We start from the raw sequence: 11120 nt of genomic DNA, 5'->3' as shown, positions 1-11120 counted from the left end.
TATTGCTGGCTCTAGTTGGCCTGTGGGTCGCTCTTCTGATTAATCTGTTTGAGAGATAGCTTGGGGCAGCGTTGTTTGGTGCTTTGTGGGTCAGGGAGACAGTTTTCAGCAAGATTTTGTTGTGGGTGGAGAGCCATTTATAGTGCCTTCTAGTAGCGGAGATATGTTCTCTTTTGTTAATGCCCAATGCAGATCTTAAGGCATTTTTTGAAGAGTTTGTCATCTCTGGATGTCTGGATGATAGCTTTGTTGGTGCCACTATATAGAACATTGCAATAATCCAACCTCAATACTACCAATGTTCTAGCCAAAATAATACAGGTATCATTTGATAGTAATGGTTTGCCTGCTCTGATAAGCTTACAAGTGTAAGCAGTGGACGATAGTGACTTCACTTGTTTGCCAAAGGACATGGTCAAGTCCAAGTAGAAACCAAGGGTTTTAACCTCCTTGGATACCTTGATGACATTTCCATCTATGTTAAATGAAGAGTATTTGTGGTCAAGTTTGCCGAGGTTTGAGTGGGTACCCAAAATTATCAGCTCTGTCTTCTCATCATTCAGGCACAGTCCACGTGTGGCCATCCATGCTTGGATGATGAGATATACCCTGTTTACCAGCGCCAAATCCCTGCCATAATCCCCAGAAAGAGGGAGGAGAATCTGTGTATCATCTGCATAATTAGTGTAGGTGATACCCAGAAGGTCCAGATCATCGAACAGAGGTTTGGTGAATATGTTATACAGAGTGGGGGAGACGCAAGAGCCCTGGGGTACACCGTACATGATAGGCATGGGGTCCGCAGCTGCTGAAGGTGAGACGACCCTAATGGTTCTCTCGCTCAAGAATGATTCAATCCATTTGATGGCATCTGCGGAAAAGTGAGCTACTGAGTCCAAGTGATTACACAGGACCTTATGATCCACAAGATCAAATGCAGCTGAGAGATCTAGTAGCAGGAGGATGGCTATCTTGCCATTATCTCTCAGCTCATCAATCTGGGTTTTTAAATCAATCAAGGCAGTTTCAGTCCCATGTAGAGGGCGGAAGCCAGATTGTTTTACTCCTAGGATCTTGTGTAGTTCGAGAAATTTTTGTATCTGTGTATATGCAACCTTATCCAGTATTTTGAGAAGGAATGGTACTGTTGTGATCGGTTGGTAATTAGTAGCAAAGAGTGGGTCTAAGGTTTGCTTCTTTAGGAGTGGTAGTACCCAAGATTGTTTTAGGTTGGATGGGATGGAGCCAGAGGTAAAAGAGGCATTAATCAATTTAGATATGAATGGGGCCAGGTCTCTGGCGGCATCTTTTATACCTCTAAGGTTGTAGTTTTGGTAAAGTAGAATCTAGTGATCTGGTCTGTATGAGTAGTGTCGCTGGGACAAGGAGTGCTAGGGGGGCCCTATATATTCAGAGAGTCTTTTTTAAGGTTTATTTTATTTTGGAGAGTCTTTATTTTATTGGCTAGGGCGTTTTGAATGTCTGAACACCACGTTTTGTTTTTGATGCAGATGTCAGGTGTGGGAATCGGAGACTCTAGTTCTTTTAGTATGAGGAATAGTTCCCTCATGCTTGAGTTGGAATTGGTTATGCGTTTGTTGTAGGAGTTTTGTTTGGCCAGACAGATTTCATTTTTATCTTGCGTGGAGATATTCGGTAATCTAGCTTTATTTTCAATGGACAGGCAGAGTCGCCAAGTAGATTCACATTTTCTTTTTAGGAGGCGTAGGTACTTTAATTGTGAGATGAACCACTTGTTTAGGTGGGCTTTAGGCTTAGTAGGTATAAGTTTGAGTGGAGCGATCTTATCCATTGTGATGAGCATAATTTTATTATATTCATGGACCAAGTAATCAGGGTTTGAATTGTTAGGCAGTGAGTTTAATGTGGGGAGAATGGCAGGGATCACTTTGTCCACTGCAATATTCTTTTTATTTCTAGTTGGACAAGGTGGGACCGTTTGGACGGCCATGGGAGGTGCTCTAGTAGTTGCTAGTGTGAAGGACACAAGAGAGTGATCTGTCCACACTAAGGGTGGGATAGATGTAATAGTAGCGGTGCAATTACAGTCTGCAACCCAGTCTAGGGTTCTCCCTTTGATATGGGTAGGTTTGTTAGATTTTTGTGATAATCCCAATGCCGTAATGATGTTGGCTATTTCTTGGGTCTATGTATGTGCAAGGGTGGGTGTGTATGAATGTGTAACATGTTGGGAACGGGAGGGTGGCCAGAGACTCTGGGGCTGGAGGGGGTGTCCCCATTGGAACAGATGACATGGTGTGTGAGGAGGAGGGTGGGGTGGGAAAAGGGTATGCAAGGGTGTCCCTGCAGTGGGAGATAACAGTGGAGGGGGCGCTGACAGGTAATGATGTTTCCCCACAGTGCCGGAACCAGATTCGGCAAAACCAGTTTTGGCGAAATCGTCCTGCAGGGAAACATCATGGAACGGGCTCAATTGGGGCATGAGGCTAATAATTATATTGCTCATACGATCCTTCAAGTTAACTTTACAGACTGGTGCACAACTGATGCAATGGGTGTAATACTAAGCATTGATAGAGGCGAGTGTGTCACATATTTCTTTTTCTTTGTTTGCTTTTTCTTTCTTTCCTTTCTTGCTTATAGAAAAAGTGATTAGAGATATTGTTTTTCTGTGAAAAATAAACGCTTTGTATAAAATAATAAAACGAATACAAAAAGTACCAACAAGCTAAGGAAATCCATTAATGTAGCAACCACACCTGCTTAGGGGGCGTACAGGGGTGGTAACAGCACTCCAGACATAGGCTGGGCAGGCTTGAGCAAAGTGAGGGCTTTGGCGCAGGCTCACTCAGGGCCACAATCGGCCCTGTACGCCTCGCTAGGCGGGGATGATTGCTGTTCGCACCCCTGGTTTCATCCGGGTTGCAAATAGTTTCATATTTTTTGTCTTTTGCAGGTTATGGGGCCCACATGCAAACACTGAAAGGAGCAGGGTAACTCTAGCCTCTGGACCAGAGTATTATAATAACATCAAGAAACAGAAAAGATATGTCCAGAGCAAAATATGTTTAGAAAAAATGTATCCAAATTTATTAAAGGTGATACAAAAATTGAAAACTAGTGAATAAATCACTCAAAATTATTATACACTGATCATTTTAACATAACAGAACAGCAGCAACAATATGCCGAAAATCGGCTAAAACTTCATCACTCATACTCAACATACATAGTACATACATACACACACAACTCATCATACCGTGGCATACATCCAAAGTACTAAAAACACAGAAAACATGCTAAGAACCAATGGGGAAGAGGAATTCATAACTAGTCCCCATAATAACACTCATTATTGCGGTGTTTACAAACAATAGAAATAATTCACAAACAATCTATTGTCAGGGTGGATAGGAAGAACAAATGCAAAGATCACATCCCTGTAGAATTTTTTCTCTCGACCGGTTTCGACGTGTAGTGGTGGTTAACTGAACGTCTTCCTCAGGAGGTGGGTGTTACCATTCTGAAAAACAAGTACGCAAAAGCGACTATAAGCTACTACATGAAAAAGTCTTTGCCGACTGCCTGTAACATACAATTAAAGAAGGAGAAAAAGGACTGCTGCTAGCAGCCTAAGTTATTAAAAACAATTAAGAACCGTGTATACCATAGTGAAAATAAGCATATACGGCCCCCGCTACAACAGCTGTGTAAACCAGAACAAGAGGGTAAGTGACTCCCAAAAGAGAACCGTGCAAGATGAAAGGGAACCTTCAAGACCATGGTGGATCGGCAACAAGAATGTATATATATAATAATATATATCTAAATACCAAAAAAGCCTGACCAATGGCAATGTCTGTATCTAAAAAGAACTAGTAGTGGACTAACCTGATGAAAACCTAGCTGCTGCAAAAATCTATGCAGTGTAGTGTGGCCAGTCACGCGAGACAATTCAGGACTAAAACATAACCTGAAACCAGAAACAAGACCAGAATGCACTAGGTCAGATAAATAAAAAAATATATATAAAAAAATAAAAAAATAAATAAAAAACCTAGGTTCAAAGTGGAGTGCCTATGACTAAGGCAAAAATAATAATAATAGCTCACCTGGAGGGCGCCCCATGCAGTTTAAGATGATCCAGCGCTGCATGTATTTGAAAAGTGAAGAGGCAGCGCAACTTAGCCTGAGCCTTCAACGCCGTCTGTAAATGACTACAAAAGTGGCAAAAGAGCTTCATTACAATGTTAAATGGCAAGCAGTGACCCACGGCTTACCAGAGTACAAGGGCACTGTATGAAATGCCTCTAAAAGATCTCCAATAAAATGGGAGGAAGCCTACAGACAACCACACCGTTCTGGGGGATCCAAAAGGTGTTTAAATGTAAATGCACAAAAAGCCCAATAAATCAAATGGAGCTACGAGCACAATTGAAATGAGAAGGTAAACTTAAGGGCAAATGGCAGCTATCTAAGATAAACAGTGCTATGTTTAAATATAAACACACGAAGTGCCAAATAAATCAATTGGAGCAGCTCGCACAATTGAAATGTAATAGTGAGCTCAAAGGCAACAAACAGTAGTCTAAAGGGCGACGCTGCAAAGTTAATTATGCAGAGGACTGAAGCTGAAAAGCTATTAAAATTGCAGGAAGGCTGGCCACACGCTTACCTGCAAAACGGTTGCTGTATAATGGAATTGTCCAGCAACGAGGGAGAACAGATGGTAATCTCTTTGTTTGAAACTAGTTGTAAATTCGAAACGCTACGCATGCGTGTAGGGACCTGCAAGGAGTGGCTGGCTACAGCCAATAGTAAACAAAAGCCTTTTTAAAGGCAAAACTAAAGACTGACTGCGCATGTCAGCAAGTGCTGCCAGTAAAGACATTCCACGAGCAGAACAAAGCGCAAATAATGCAAATAATGCAGCCCAAATTAAAAGGAAATGATGATGAAAAAAACGCCGCTGCTGATAGAAAAAATAATACTAAATAAATACTAGAAAAGGATGAACATCAGACTAAAAAGCAGCGTAAATACATTTTGGGCTGCCATCACCACACCAAGTGAATTCTGGGAGTTGTAGTCCAATTTAGGCCAGAACCATATAACAGGCCCTGTATCTCTAAGCAATTCTGGAGCTACTATACAATGACTAAAAGAGTGTTTTTAGACCAGAGATAGGCAAGAAAGATGGTAAAAAGCCTTGGCTGAAAAGGCGATAATCTAATGTAAAAGATGTTAAATTGTGTCAATTAAACTAAATAGCTAAACAGTCATAATAGCCATAGAGGGCAAATAGAGAAATGCAGAACAAGCTTGCTAGCGACTATTGAAGTCCCACGACTCCAATGTGTTAAGGCCTTTGTGGAGTGTTTTTAAATTAAACATCCACATTTGTTCTTTGTAGGACAATTTATTAGCCAGTTGTATTGTATTATTAGCAAAACATTTTTCCAAACAAAACCAGATTAAAGAGTCTGGGTTGTGTCCCATTTCTACGCAATGAATCACTAGTGGAGCCGAAAGGTTGCGTGTTCTAATTTTAGACCGGTGCTCATTGATACGTAGATGGACTTCCCTAGAGGTTTTTCCTACATACAAAAGCTGACACGGGCACTGGATAGCATAAATAACATTCTTACTTTTGCACGTAGTGAATGTAAGTAGTGCCCAAGATCTACCATTGTAAGAAAAGTCTGTAATTTTTTTAGAAAATTTACAAGCTGCGCACGAAGTGCACGGATAATGGCCTTTAACCTGATTCAGGTTAATATCTCTGACCTGGTTAATGCGAACAGGAAGTCTGGAGGCTCGGGTTAGTTTCTGCCCTAAATTTTTGCTTTTTTTAAAAGCAAATAAAGGTTTCTCTAGCTGGAGATCTGTGGAATTAAGGATCCTCCAATTTTTCAGAACAATAGCTTTAATTGTCTCACTATGTTGGCAAAAAGTGGACACACAAACTAACTGTTCTTTGTCCACAATTTTGTTTTTAGGTCTTAAAAGGGCATCCCGATTGGTATATCGCGCTCTTTTTCTTGAATGTTTGATAAGTTTACGCGGGTATCCGCGATCTAGCAATCTAGTCTGTAGTACGTCCGCATGTGTATTAAATTGTATAAGGTTGGAACAATTGCGGCGTAACCGTAAAAACATCCCATAAGGGAGATTACGTAAAAGACTTTTAGGGTGTTGGCTTTCAAACTGTAGTGTCATGTTCCTTTCTGTGGGTTTTCTATAGAGCTCGGTCTGCAGGAACCCATCCTCGCTGTAAATAGATAGATCTAGGAACGCGATACGGGAGGTAGAGTGTTCCAGGGTAAATTTGATGTTGATGTCTACTTGATTAAGCCACTGAACAAAAAGTTCAAGTGTGGCAATATCACCCTCCCATAGCAGTAAGATGTCGTCAATATACCGACGGTATAACTTGATGTTAGTAATATAGGGATTACCATCATTCAGAACAAAATTCTCTTCAAACAAGGCCATAAAAATAATAGCCAAGTTGGGGGCAAATGCACAGCCCATTGACGTGCCTTTAGTTTGTGTGAAAAACTCATCCTTGAACTTAAAAAAACTGTTACAAAGAACCAATTCCACACATGTGGTCAAAAAATTAGTGGGAACCGTATGTGCAGATGGTCGGCGGTCCAACATAATTTGTAAGCACTGAATAGCCTTATCTTGGGGAATATTGGTATAAAGAGCCTCTATATCTAAGGCCACCAAGATCTGTTTGGAGGCATCAAATGGAAGGCCTTCCACCAAATTAATAACATCCCTAGAATCTAACAGAAATGTAGGCGTCGCCATTGCCAAAGGTTTAATAAACACATCTATGTATTTGGATAACGGCTCTAAAATAGAGCCGCATCCCGAAACTATTGGACGGCCAGGCGGGTTAGATGTGTTCTTATGAATCTTGGGGATGATATAAAAAAGGGGAGTTCTTTCCTCTGAGAAATTAATAAACTCAAATTCTTTTTTAGACAATATTCCCTCTTCAAGTGCTTTTTCAGAAAGACTGGAGATCTTCTTTTTAATCAAAGCAGTAGGATCGGCAATCATTTTACGGTAATGACCTGGAATGTTAAGAAGTCGAATGACCTCTTGATCGTATGACCCCGAATCCCAAACAACTATACCTCCGCCTTTATCAGCACTCTTTATCACAATGGATGGATCTTGTGAGAGAGATTCGATGGCGTGAAATTCAGCTAGTTGAAGATTGGGCCTCATGTTATTTCTGGGATTCTCGAGACATTTAGCAAGTTCTTTGAGCACAATTTTTTCAAAGACAAGGACTTCAGCCGGAAGTTCCGCTATATTGGGAGTAAAAGAAGAAGGTCTGACCAGACCTGACTTATTAAGCTCAGAAGTGTTTTCTTTGTCAGAAAAAAAGGCTCTTAGCCTAATCTTACGGAGGAATTGTTGGATTTCATTTGTAAGGTGCATAGCACTCGGGGTCTGTGTCGGAACAAAGGAGAGGCCACGTTTTAGGATTGCCAGCTCAGGTTCAGAAATAATTCGAGAAGACAAATTAAAAATGGGAAGGGCCTCTTTCACCACCGGTACGACCGGTTGCGGGTTTGAAAATCGCGATGTCCCTGACCTTGTGGAGGGGCGTTTAAAGCCTGCGAGTAAGGTTGCCCGTGGGGGCCTCTGCCCTGTTGGAAATTCCTGCGGCCTCTGTGACCGCCCCTTCCTCGAAAAGGGTGGTTCCCCAAATTCGAATTAGTAGAATCTTCATTACTAGAGGAACTGGAAGATGTGTCAGAAAAGGTGACCCCACGTCTTCTGTACGACCCCACATTCTGGATACTGGATTGTTTCCAGAACGTTTGGAAGTTAAAATCCTCAGCCAAATAAGGGTATACACTCTCTTTTTTGAACATTGAGATATCTTTTTTTAGTTTGTTGGTCTTTTTTTCTATAGTGATGTTTTTAAATTCTTGAAGAGATTTCTCAACTTGTTCAAGTTTTTGTTTGGCTTCGGAAATGAGAGGATTTAATAAGAAGGCTTTCTCTTGCTCCAACACTGTTTCCATAATTTTCTTGCTGACTCTCTGAGCGGTAGTAATCGTGAGAACTAGGAGGTCACGGCTGCATTTTGTGGCAACCTGACTAAATGCTACCTTATATTCTGTGTCGTCCAGGAATAGGCACGGGATAATTTTAACTTGTAAACCCTGTGGAATAATACTGGATTTAAGATATTGTTTTAAAACATGCCCATGCATTTCAGTGCGAAACTGCTTCTTTTTTAGTCTAAGGACCGCGTCCCCCGAGATATTAATCTCTTGGTTGGGTAATTGTAAATTATCAAAGAATGAAGGACCCTCTATAAGCTCGGCTATTTGGGCTTCTGTAAACGAAATAGTATCCGATTCAGCCATGGTCTATCTGGTTCTCTCCACTAGACTAGTCACGGATCTGGTTCTGAAGAATACAAAGCTGAAGTAAATTATTAAAAGGGAATTCACATCCAAACAACAAGAAACTACTTAACAAACAGGAAAACCTGCACAGCCGTGGGCTGAAATAATGCAAACACTGAAAGGAGCAGGGTAACTCTAGCCTCTGGACCAGAGTATTATAATAACATCAAGAAACAGAAAAGATATGTCCAGAGCAAAATATGTTTAGAAAAAATGTATCCAAATTTATTAAAGGTGATACAAAAATTGAAAACTAGTGAATAAATCACTCAAAATTATTATACACTGATCATTTTAACATAACAGAACAGCAGCAACAATATGCCGAAAATCGGCTAAAACTTCATCACTCATACTCAACATACATAGTACATACATACACACACAACTCATCATACCGTGGCATACATCCAAAGTACTAAAAACACAGAAAACATGCTAAGAACCAATGGGGAAGAGGAATTCATAACTAGTCCCCATAATAACACTCATTATTGCGGTGTTTACAAACAATAGAAATAATTCACAAACAATCTATTGTCAGGGTGGATAGGAAGAACAAATGCAAAGATCACATCCCTGTAGAATTTTTTCTCTCGACCGGTTTCGACGTGTAGTGGTGGTTAACTGAACGTCTTCCTCAGGAGGTGGGTGTTACCATTCTGAAAAACAAGTACGCAAAAGCGACTATAAGCTACTACATGAAAAAGTCTTTGCCGACTGCCTGTAACATACAATTAAAGAAGGAGAAAAAGGACTGCTGCTAGCAGCCTAAGTTATTAAAAACAATTAAGAACCGTGTATACCATAGTGAAAATAAGCATATACGGCCCCCGCTACAACAGCTGTGTAAACCAGAACAAGAGGGTAAGTGACTCCCAAAAGAGAACCGTGCAAGATGAAAGGGAACCTTCAAGACCATGGTGGATCGGCAACAAGAATGTATATATATAATAATATATATCTAAATACCAAAAAAGCCTGACCAATGGCAATGTCTGTATCTAAAAAGAACTAGTAGTGGACTAACCTGATGAAAACCTAGCTGCTGCAAAAATCTATGCAGTGTAGTGTGGCCAGTCACGCGAGACAATTCAGGACTAAAACATAACCTGAAACCAGAAACAAGACCAGAATGCACTAGGTCAGATAAATAAAAAAATATATATAAAAAAATAAAAAAATAAATAAAAAACCTAGGTTCAAAGTGGAGTGCCTATGACTAAGGCAAAAATAATAATAATAGCTCACCTGGAGGGCGCCCCATGCAGTTTAAGATGATCCAGCGCTGCATGTATTTGAAAAGTGAAGAGGCAGCGCAACTTAGCCTGAGCCTTCAACGCCGTCTGTAAATGACTACAAAAGTGGCAAAAGAGCTTCATTACAATGTTAAATGGCAAGCAGTGACCCACGGCTTACCAGAGTACAAGGGCACTGTATGAAATGCCTCTAAAAGATCTCCAATAAAATGGGAGGAAGCCTACAGACAACCACACCGTTCTGGGGGATCCAAAAGGTGTTTAAATGTAAATGCACAAAAAGCCCAATAAATCAAATGGAGCTACGAGCACAATTGAAATGAGAAGGTAAACTTAAGGGCAAATGGCAGCTATCTAAGATAAAGGGTGCTATGTTTAAATATAAACACACGAAGTGCCAAATAAATCAATTGGAGCAGCTCGCACAATTGAAATGTAATAGTGAGCTCAAAGGCAACAAACAGTAGTCTAAAGGGCGACGCTGCAAAGTTAATTATGCAGAGGACTGAAGCTGAAAAGCTATTAACATTGCAGGAAGGCTGGCCACACGCTTACCTGCAAAACGGTTGCTGTATAATGGAATTGTCCAGCAACGAGGGAGAACAGATGGTAATCTCTTTGTTTGAAACTAGTTGTAAATTCGAAACACTACGCATGCGTGTAGGGACCTGCAAGGAGTGGCTGGCTACAGCCAATAGTAAACAAAAGCCTTTTTAAAGGCAAAACTAAAGACTGACTGCGCATGTCAGCAAGTGATGCCAGTAAAGACATTCCACGAGCAGAACAAAGCGCAAATAATGCAAATAATGCAGCCCAAATTAAAAGGAAATGATGATGAAAAAAACGCCGCTGCTGATAGAAAAAATAATACTAAATAAATACTAGAAAAGGATGAACATCAGACTAAAAAGCAGCGTAAATAAATTTTGGGCTGCCATCACCACACCAAGTGAATTCTGGGAGTTGTAGTCCAATTTAGGCCAGAACCATATAACAGGCCCTGTATCTCTAAGCAATTCTGGAGCTACTATACAATGACTAAAAGAGTGTTTTTAGACCAGAGATAGGCAAGAAAGATGGTAAAAAGCCTTGGCTGAAAAGGCGATAATCTAATGTAAAAGATGTTAAATTGTGTCAATTAAACTAAATAGCTAAACAGTCATAATAGCCATAGAGGGCAAATAGAGAAATGCAGAACAAGCTTGCTAGCGACTATTGAAGTCCCACGACTCCAATGTGTTAAGGCCTTTGTGGAGTGTTTTTAAATTAAACATCCACATTTGTTCTTTGTAGGACAATTTATTAGCCAGTTGTATTGTATTATTAGCAAAACATTTTTCCAAACAAAACCAGATTAAAGAGTCTGGGTTGTGTCCCATTTCTACGCAATGAATCACTAGTGGAGCCGAAAGGTTGCGTGTTCTAATTTTAG

At 40.5% G+C, this 11120-nt stretch overlaps 1 long non-coding RNA gene across 2 annotated transcripts; it reads right to left on the bottom strand.

The window, feature by feature from the left end:
* Nucleotides 1-8628: 8628 nt before the first annotated feature.
* LOC138468514 (uncharacterized) lies at nt 8629-10335 on the bottom strand. Of its 2 annotated transcripts, XR_011268294.1 has the most exons (4): nt 10244-10335; nt 9681-9785; nt 9460-9541; nt 8629-9091 (listed from the first exon to the last, which is right to left on the bottom strand). It is a non-coding gene; the product is annotated as an uncharacterized lncRNA (long non-coding RNA). The 2 variants fall into 2 exon arrangements; XR_011268293.1 differs by lacking the exon at nt 9460-9541.
* Nucleotides 10336-11120: the final 785 nt, after the last annotated feature.

The sequence above is a fragment of the Ambystoma mexicanum genome, chromosome 4q, assembly GCF_040938575.1.
Source record: "Ambystoma mexicanum isolate Mex_15411 chromosome 4q, UKY_AmexF1_1, whole genome shotgun sequence".
Taxonomy (NCBI): domain Eukaryota; kingdom Metazoa; phylum Chordata; class Amphibia; order Caudata; family Ambystomatidae; genus Ambystoma; species Ambystoma mexicanum.
This window is presented reverse-complemented; position numbering and strand designations above follow the sequence as displayed.